Raw genomic sequence first — 10,907 nt, 5'->3', positions numbered from 1 at the left:
GTAACGTTATTTTCCTATCTTCGATTAATTCTTATCTTGACGTAAGAAAACGCGAGATAACGACGACTTCGCGGTGATCGTTAAACGTGGGCGAGGAAACGGGACTTCCTTTGCTCCTCAGATAACACGTCTGTTATTCGCTGATATCTTTTCCCGAGGCTTTTCCTTATTTTCAGGGCTGCAAACTACGTACAATTTTGCGTCACGGCTATGAGCGTTACCCGAGGAACTCGAGTTTTATTTTTTTCTAGCTATTATTGTACGCGGTATAACGAGACTCTCTTTATCTGACAAATCAATCGATCAACATTCACTTTTACATCCGACTCTTATCTTACCGGTAGATATAAATGCAGTTACCTTATTTGCTGCAACATCGGAAGCTGAAATGTTGCAAAAATCTGCATGCTACTACGCTTACTTTGTATCACACGCAACCAGAGTCTTTGTTTTTCTTTTCTTCCCCAAAATTGTTGTTCTCACTTTACGCGGTCGTGACCTTAGATTTGGAATAATGAATCTCAAAAGATACACGCACGGAATCCTTGATAAGCTTTATTCACGGGCAAATTAAATGTTATAGGTATAGGGTATGACTCAATTTTTCAATTAAAATACCGTTACTCGTTTTATTTTTTTCTGTGTTTCTTTTCTCCCCGTAGAACGAATGAATTCTTTTTATCGTGACAACCTGCTGCTCAGAATTACGCGTGATTCGTTAGAAAACAAAACGCATCCCAGCTGATACCCAAATCCTTTATCGTACGATGTACGGTATTGGCACAGCGATTTTTGACTACAAATTACCGTCCATTTCCGAGCATTAAAATGAAATTAACCAATTCCGTTGCGCACGAAAATGCGTCAGCTCGTTTGTAATGCTCCAAAAATTAAGATAGCTGTTGATTTAATTTTCGTGAAAAGCCGTATCCATAATAAGTACACACCATTCGACATGTGCGAGGGGAAAACGTTATAGACAGCATTGTTCGCATAACGTGTACCTGTGTATTGTATGAAAGTATATATTTGTTATGAGAATTATACATGTTATTTTTCGTGTTTGTTTCAACGCGTCTATGCTTATACCATACATACATGTGTATATGTATTTACGGCGATGAACGTCAGAGTTCCGGCAATTTTATTTCGAGATGTATTTACGCGCGTCGCATACGCACGATCAGATTTTATCCGGTTAATGGTATCTTACCGTACGTAAAGCGCATTTCGTACTTCAAAAACAGATCGTGACGCAATATTGCAGGAAAAATCGGACAAGTGAATAGCATGTGCGAGGTAATTTCCGGCGATTTCGTCAACTATTGAAACTGATTGTGAGCGATGCAGCAGTTACTCGAGAGTCAACGTATGTCGCACAATTACCACGTTCGGACTACCTAGTCTGGTACAAAACGACCGAGGGTAACGTACCGGGTGATGTCTGATGTAAAGAAGTCGGTTTGCGCCCGGAGCGTAAAATTTTCGCGTTAAACAACATCGCGAATTCCGTTTCGTAGGAAATTTTTATTTTCATACTTGCAGGGGCTGGGTAACGTTCGAGTGAGAAAAAAAAAAGTGCAGATTCCACTTTACAACTTGTTTCCGATTCTCGTTATTGGGTACGATATAATCTACGTACCGTATTCTATTCTAATTGTATCTTCTATTTCGTTTGATCAGATCGTGGCCCTTTGCCTCTTACAGATCGACGATGTCAACGTCGGCGATATAGGTATACATATCTATATTATATAATCATGAAAACTGACCGCTAAACATTTCCTATTTTTATCTGGTTTTTTCACCGACCGCTTCACGATACCAAAGCCGGAATTTAATTACGTTTTATATATTCCACGCACTGATCATTATTATATATGTATATATGCGCATACTAGCTCCACGCGTTTACGAATCAATAGGTACTGTACTTTGTCCAAAGTGTTGTTGTAATTTGAGGATTGTACGATGCCGTATATTAATTAGTAAAGCTCGTCGCACAATCGCTTGGCCCGTTTTGTGTTCAACCAAAATGCGTAGAACGTACAAACAATATACATGCGATGCAGTTCGGTGTAGGAGGAGGATAATAATAATAATAATAATAATAATAATAATAATAATAATAATAGCAATAAGAACAAACGGTCGTATAGATATACCGTAGAAACAAGAAGCTCATTCACACAACGCGGCGTTCGTTCTCGTCGTCGTTCGAGGATGAAAATCTGGGGCAGAGTAAGTGGGAGTACACATTTTGTAACAAACAACCGGCGATAAATATACTAGACCAGCTTAGATATACAGCCTAGCCTAGGCTCGACAAGTGACGCGTTTAAAAGGCTCTGCAGCCGCGTAGCCATAGGCTGTAATAAACGTACGCGCGTAGCTGCACGTTGCTTATTTTTCGAACATTCGAAAGACCGTGCGAAGAAAAACGGGAGAGCTCCGAAACATCGGTACGCACGATATACAGTCGAACCCTCGTTAATCCAAAACGCTTCCCCCACCAGAAAAGCGCTTCGGCGGCCATCTTGAACTCCGACGTCAGGCCTGCCAGGATTTCAGCGAACATTGCAAAATCGATCTGGACACGGCCCAAATGTTTTTCGCAGAATTCGGCTCGACCTCGTTCGGAACTGGTCGCTAAAATTCACGTAGAAACTGGAAAAAAGCCTCGTAGAAATCACGGACATTGCGCAGGTGTCCGCTTACCTGTCGCCGTGTCTTGCCGATCGCTGGAATTCTATACCACCGGATTTTCCAAGGCTATATACCTGAACGTTTCGGCGGTTAATACCGGTGTGTCTGTGGGCTCAATACTTGATCATGAATTTGAATATGTATAATCGGCAACTAGGAACGCACACACATTCACAAATTGCCTATTCCCAATGGACGCGGATATTCGATACTCGGACTTACTTAACAGCCCAATTCTACTGCCAACGTACACTCTGTTCGTTGGTGAAAGCTGTATCTAATACACTCGGTTAGCAATTGCCGCCGTTTTGTTTTGTTTTTTATCTTTGCAACACGTATCCGGACAGGCGTCGATTTTCCCCTTGATAACAGGGTTAAATTCATATTTTCACATCCACCGTTACGCAGCGCTCCTTTTGATTAATGTCCGTGAAATTTGCGAAGATGCATCGAGGCGAGCTTAATCGTAAGCAAAGGTGGCTCGAGTCTAACCTAACCTAACCTATACTTGGTTGGTCGATCTTCTCGTTACTCAAGCATCGGAGAATTCCGATATTGTTTTAAACGTCACCGACTTTTCCAGGCCTCAGAGCTGCAGGCTCGCGATCGATTTAGCTATAAATATTTTAACATCCATCGTGGCACACCGTGTTGTTTACCGTTCCCTCGGATCTTTTTTTAGTTTCCGTCGACCCGCTTTTTGTTTTCCTTCAAATTTCCAAGTTACAACTCCGTCCCTGAGAACTGTGGCAAAACGTTCGACACGCTTGTGGTCCGTGTTCATTGTACGTGCGAATGTGCCTGTGTGTTATGTATTTGCATACGCTAAGCCTGCAGATACGAGGGAATCGACGCTTGTATATTTGACATTGACATTGAACTTGGTCTACGGGAATATTCCGTTTCATCGGTACGCGCTCGAAGATTAACGTTCAGGGAACGTTTAACAAAAAGGAAGACAACCCTCGTATTCTGGTTTCGCGATAATGACGTGTGATACACGCGATATGGCGCCGAGAAGAGAGTCATTCGGATGACGACTTAGGGTCAGGTTAGTTGTACGCTTATTTCGAGACGCCGAATATCTCGCGCAAACTGTTACACCTTTGTCTTGTTTACAGCTAACGATAACTTGGCATGCTCCGAAACATATCGCGTGTCTGATGTGTCTAATGGCGCAAGGATGCGTGCACCGAAAAGGAAAATTTGGTGGCAAAAGGGCGTACGATGTGTAGTTTTATTTATTTTTATTTTTATTTATTTTTTTTTTTTGCGACATTCGCTGCAAAATCACCAAAAACGTACATTTACATTAAAATCGGCCGAAAAAGTAAATAAAGATAAAGGGACTTACGTTGAGTGAATACGCTCTTTCAGCACCGAAATATATTTTCATTTATCACATTTACAAATCGTATAAACGACGCAAAAACCTTCGAATCTAACGATGTGTCGATTTCGAAAAGAATGTTTCAAGTTTTGTATGTTCTCAAAAAATAATATCAAACTTACACCGTCAGTGAACGTGGTTACTTGACACGAAGGTCGTGATGAAAGGGCGTAACCGACGGTAATTATCACCTTTTACCGCAATTGATACATTTTTCAATTTCAACGTTTTCGCATGTATCTTCACGCTTTTCCGCGTAAATACAAAGGGGAAAAAGAAGTACGCTTTTCTACCTTTTCAAGCGGTAAAAGGTCGTGTAATGGGGCATACGCCCTTATACCATTAAACACGCGATTCATATTACTTAAATAATACTAAAAAAAAAATCTTCGACTCTCCCGGAAGGGCAATTTTTTTACCACCAGATGGCGTCCTACTCACCTATATTTTGAATTTTTCCAACCCAGCCGAGAAAGCCCGGTGTTTAAAAAACGAAACGTTTTCACCTGGATTACAGTATCGAACCACCTTCGCACACTTATCTCGGTTTGACTGCGACGTATCGCGAGATGGTAACAAACGAAACTATTTCTTTTTAGTTTTTTCCCTGTTTCTATGTGCCGGCGTCAAATTTAGAATTGCTTACTCAGTGATCATCGTATAGTACATAGTACGGGCTAGATTTCTAATTCCATATACCATATAACACTTCGTGGTGTGCGCTTAGTGTGGGCTTCTGTTTGTGTAGCTCGTATGCTGATGAGTCAGGAGCACGCTCTTCACGCTCCAGTTTCAATATTTTGCACGCCCACAATTTCGCACGCCTGTAGTATAGAATTCCGTTTGAAAAGGAAATATCTTCAATGTGTAACGGCCAATTACTGCGCCTCGTTCCGAAAATTGAAGACAAACTAAAATCAACTCTTTAATATATAATATGTACATATTTTTTATTTTATTTATTTATTTATTTTTCTACTATTTAATTCGATCCAGAATTCAGGCATCGTCATTTTACCGAAGAGACAAGATGGTTGTATTTATATTTGGTAAGCGTTGATAGATCACCGAAAACAATTCGGTGCAAGTTACAATAATCGCAAAGATGAAAGAAAAATCAGTTTCTCTGTACGAAATGATGATCGATAAAATAGAAAAAGTCTCACACGTCAATTTCGTTATTCGCAGATGAAACGTAAATCGTTACGCACGAATGCCGAAAATAGTAATTCTATAAGTTTGACGAAGCAGCAAACTCGTTAGTCAGAAACGGGAAACGGAAGCTATGACGGAAAATATCGGGAGGAGGAGATAATCCGAAGGCTACTGTTTCGCCGTTGCCGTCTGAAAACGTAACTCTATAACTACGGAATATTAGGGATTTTGGCAGAGGGAAGGGGAAAAACATGATGGAAACGTGTGCTCGTCAAACAGTCGCGCCTCCGAGGTAAACCAATTGTGGTGCCAACGTCACGAGGGACAAACAAGGGATTTGCACGTCAACTTACGTCTGTCCCGTAGACGTCTATAAACAGAACCAGACGTTGCGCGATCTGTGAAAATTTTCAAACGGACAGGTTACGCCGCCTTATCCGCACGCCTGTACAGCCGTAAACTTTTTTTTGCAATATCAGCCTGATAAAAGTGGCAATTCGGACGATCTGGGGTGGGGGGATTTTGGCAATCCGCCACATCACTTGAGCTATTTTCAAGCAAATAATTGAAACATAAGACGGTCAGCGATCCGAATAATTGTTTAATTCGGCTGACCTTAATGGAACGAACTAAGAACTTCCCGCTTCGAATGACGTTGACTTACTTTAAATGACCTAAAATTAAATCGATTCATAGACAAGAAGAGCACCGTCGATCGGCACGACAATAATCGAAATCGGCACATTTTTTCTCGACATATCGTTGGGTTAAAAATTGGAGAATGGGTTGAAAATAACGCTTCTACCGCTTATCCTTCGATGTTTGTACGTACAGTTTAGATATAAAAGGTCGCAGAGTCAAGTATCCCCCGATTATTTTCAATTCGAGGAGAGTTCACGGATCGCACGTCGGTCACTTTCCAATACTTGCTTGTCTCTCGTCATCGTCTAAAGTGATTTTGGTTTTCGGAACGAGCAGAAAACAGGGCGAGGACTCGAAACCCGATACGACCACCTGCCCTCTTCGTACGTGACCTCGCTTCTCGACTCAGTCATCACCCCTCACCCTCCGTACATCCAAGCTCTTGGGTTTCATCCTCCTAGGTTACCACATTCAAGGTCAGGTATACGTTGGATTACAGGTACCCGAAGGACGGGCGATAGTGGGCGTTTGCTTACGTATGAGATAAAATTTGATGAAAAATTTATCCGTTACGTTCACGCACCGCAAACAATATTTTCACCTTACCGTTAGTCGTTGATTGTATAGTGGAATTTTCTTAAATGACAAGTCCTGCACCTCACGTACAGCCGTATAACGTAATCTTTGTTTACCGAGCTAAGTATTGCAGGTTATTTATGCTCACCGACGTACGAGCAAATATTTTTTATCTCCGATTCATGACTGTTTCATTTACTTCTCCGTACGACATTAATCATCGAGCTCATGTGGATGACTGTACGTATTACATAGCTACGTCGTTATCTAAACCGTACGATCGCTCTGGACGCTGATAATAGAGCGTATTTTTGTAAATTAAATTAAATTAAATTAAATTAAATTAAATTAAATTAGACACGAGCTATCTTAAAATTACGCATCGTCCTATAATGGATTAAACTGACGTTTCCTTATTCTTGACACGTTCTTTCCAAGCAATGAATCGAAGAACGCTGACTTTTGTACCCGCGTAAAAATATATTTGCGGAGCGTTTTCATACAAATCGAGTTCGCCAGCACTCACGATGTATTTGCAAGATCTAACATCTCCTGGCTAATCGGTAAGTGCGAATGAACGGCGCCCCCTTTCCATTGTATGCAGGTTCGGTTCAACTTTGTTCCGGCGAAAGAGTCTAGCGAACTATAAAAAAGGAAAGTGGTAAAAAAAAAACCTCCGGCAATTTTGAAAAATGAAATAAAAAATGACGGGCAAGACTGCAGCTTCACGCGCTACGCGGGTAAACAACGGAAGTCATTATTCCCAAGAAATTACGTAAGTCGAGAGTTTGTACGAGGCAGTCTCTCTGCGAGCATGGAGAAACACGACTGTGTCTCATACCGGTGGTTGTTGATGCATAGACTGGAACAACGCTATGGCGACTCTTTTTCGACGTGATATGCCGTACGGATTATGTGCCTCCAATGAGAAAAATTCAGTAAAACAGGTATCGTTAAAGAGTTTCCGGTAACAGCTAGAAAACTAATTTTCATTTTCTACCTTGAAGTGTATTTTTCGATTGTGGTAAAAAATGAAAATAGTTAAGGACCGAGCGGTAACCGGAACTAAAAATTCCTCTCGGTGTCGCTATTAATTCGTGATTCCTTGTCAACGTGGGAGTTTAAGCGGCGCCGTGACCGGCTTCCGGATACTTTATTATACGTTGCCAGACAAGAAGGAGAAGAATTTGGCGAGACTCTCTATTCTTTGCGTCTCTTCTTTTCCCCTCGGAAGGTTTCCAGCTTCGAAGACTCTCAATTTGCTTGTATAATATCAAATCCTGTCACCTAGTTACAGAAACGCCTCATGATCAGCGTTTGCAGTTGTTCTTTTCCAGTTTATAAATTGCATGTGCACATTGCCATCGCATACATTGCGTAGATTTTTTCCCAAGGTATTCAGAGAGTCTGGAAATGATGATAAACTCGTATAACCGAGAGTACACCAAAACGAATTACCGATCGGAGTTTCGTTCGCAGTTTCGCCGATTTCACTATTCGCTGCAGAAATAGCATAATTTTTGGGGTTTTTGAATTCTTCAGAAAAAAATAAATAAAATTGTTTACTGTACAAGTCAAACAGTGTCAATGTTATATCTGTGGACGATGCAAAATATAATGAATATTTATATATTTGTCCTCTTTCAGTACGCTGAAGAGTTTTTGCGAGTCACTCGACTTTTTCATCGTTTAACCGAGGGCCGTTCAAGTATTAGCTAACGCCAAATCAGGGGTAGACCATTCAGAGAAACGTTATCAAATGTTATCCCATAGCAGTAGGCATTCCATGCAAGCGTTAGCCAATAAAGTAAATTCAAAGTGCTTGCTCAAGGCCAACACGCCGCCAGCTTTAGAATAATAAAAAATTCTCTTTAAAAGGAAGTATTAATAATACATGAATTGCTCAATAATAATATCCTAGCAAATATAATATTTGTTGCATGCATTTAAGAAGAAAGACAATATACAGTGTATTTAATACTCGTTGAATAAAGACGTTAGGTTTTATCGAACATGGTGATGCGTATTAATAATTTATAACAATTAACATTTAAAAAAGTAGGAAGAAACTGATCAGGATGTAAATGGTATTTTTGACATAAACTTTTCAAAAAGCGTTGGCTAACGTTAAAAAACAGTAGTGGGCAAAACAAGTGAACGTTGCCAATCGTTATCCCTAGAAGTGGGATGCAAAAATTTGCCAAAAAATACGTTAGGTAATACTCGAATGGCCTCCTAGCACTACCGATGAGTCAAATTTACAAACGAGACAAGGTGTGCTAAACTCTTGGGGTCAATTTGAGAGTTCGTATGATTCGAAAAGATGTTTACAAAAGAACGCAATCGCCATGTAACGTACTAATAGACTCTACTCCAATGAGCAACGCCGAAAACCCCTGCATAGAGTTTTTCGACCGGATTCTGTAAAATTTTAAATCTTCTTCCGCCATGTTGAATTATCGAAACCTGATTACAGATTCGTAATCAGCTAAGCCAGGAAAGCACAAAATACTATCTTGTTACAAAAGTTGACTCCGCAGAATAACGCGTGACCGAAAGGGTTAATTGGAAGGTATCGACTCGGCGATGCGGGGATTATTATGCGTCGGACGAACTACAGGCTGGTTACGTTCAGCCTCTTCCGTCCTTAATTCGTTCCCTTTTCTCTTCGACCCGGCAATATTTTCCCCGGCGTTTATTACTTATCGATTTCCACTTAATCGAATCGTCCGACCTTTGGTGCTTACGCCTTTGCCCGGATGGTCCTCCCCGCACGCAAACTCACACACGTACAAGGTGTCGCGCGTATTCGAAAAACCGGAAGTCCGCACCACGTCCTGCGGAATATTCTGCAGGTGCAAACTACTCGCACGGTGGAGCTGCAGGTGTAATTTTCACGCGAAACGTCGTTTCTGCATGTCGGTATATTTGCCTGATGTTTCCTCGCTCAAATTTACCGTTTGGTAAATAACAAGGCTAACCGTTTTGCACACTCGTTCTGAATCGAAAACACGTTAATAATTCAGCGCAATCCAGCGTCACGGAATAAAAACGGCTCGCGTGATCGAATTTATTTATCACCTTCTACTGAGAGATATTTTCTCACGCAATTTAGGTGTCGGTAATCTTCTAAATCACACCGAAATAGGTAATACTAAAATAATCTTTGGCATTAGTAAGCATGGGCAGTTGTGGGATATCGATTAGAATCACAGAAATCGTACGAAATCTTAGAAATCACGAGTAATCACGTAATATAAGGAAAATTTCTTTGTCGGATTATCTCTCGTAATTGCTTCATAAAATATAATCAATCACGAAATACGTACGCAATCATCGTGGTGTCAATTTTTTTTCTCCGGTGAAAGACCCCTTGAAAACATAACGGACACAGTTCACGTTTACTCCTCACAGACTGTGTTTTCTTCCCGGCTTATCTCTCGTACACATGCGTGACATACGCGAATCATTCATGAACCCAGCAATTTGTACACGTGTCGTTGTAGTGCCGACTTATAAATTTATCATCAACGCGGGTGCCGGTAAACAAGTTCGGTTTTTATACTCCGCTGTATAATAGTAATGATTATCTTGCGTAGTTTTTTTCATAAAAGAAACGAATCGCCTTATCTTATCGAGACACTGTATTTTCATTTTCAAACTAACGTAAGAAGCAGCCGTACCGTGACAATGACGCATCGTCCGATATTATTCCGCATCGCATTTGATTCTATGTCTCGTTTATGGCGAACTGCACGTATTCCAACAGCGTGAATGCGCACTATTTTGCAAGCCCGAACGTATCGGAATTCTCCTATTTACAAAGGCTAATTGATGAAGTCTTCTTTGTCTCCCTACTCGTATCGCCGATCTCTCTTCGGTCATTGAACGTTCGCTATTTGTTCCATTCGAAGGTTCATATAACGTTGCATTGGTGGTATTAGCGAGAACAATTATTCGTCGCATTTTTTTTCTCTTTCCCCGCAATGCTCGAGCTTGTTTTATGTATTGGGGAAGACCGATTAACGCGATCTCCAAGTTTTATCGATCCTTTGTGATTTTTTAATACAATTGTACGATTTGTACCGTCGGTGTGATTTTTTGGAAAATTTATCATCAATTTGAACACCGGCATTCTGTATAAATTTCAATTCTAAGGTTCTTTTTCTGTCAAAATTATCATTCGCAAGGAATGGTGTAATATACGCTCGAACTGTCGATTTACTCATCCCAGTCGTATGATACGAAATATTTCTATCGAAACCATTAATTAATTATTCCAAGTTTGATTAAAGTTAGCGTTAACCAGACTTAGTGTCGATTGATTTGGATTGAAATGTGGTTAACGGTTATTAATTTTCTCCAATATCTCGTAGCTGCAGAAATTATTCATTTTGCGCTTGATTGAAGTAAACAATGAAATTCTTACATGTGCTTA

This window comes from Neodiprion fabricii, chromosome 6 (genome assembly GCF_021155785.1).
Source record: "Neodiprion fabricii isolate iyNeoFabr1 chromosome 6, iyNeoFabr1.1, whole genome shotgun sequence".
Classification (NCBI taxonomy): Eukaryota; Metazoa; Arthropoda; class Insecta; order Hymenoptera; family Diprionidae; genus Neodiprion; species Neodiprion fabricii.
The sequence above is the reverse complement of the archived record's forward strand: the minus strand, read 5'-3'. Positions refer to the sequence as shown.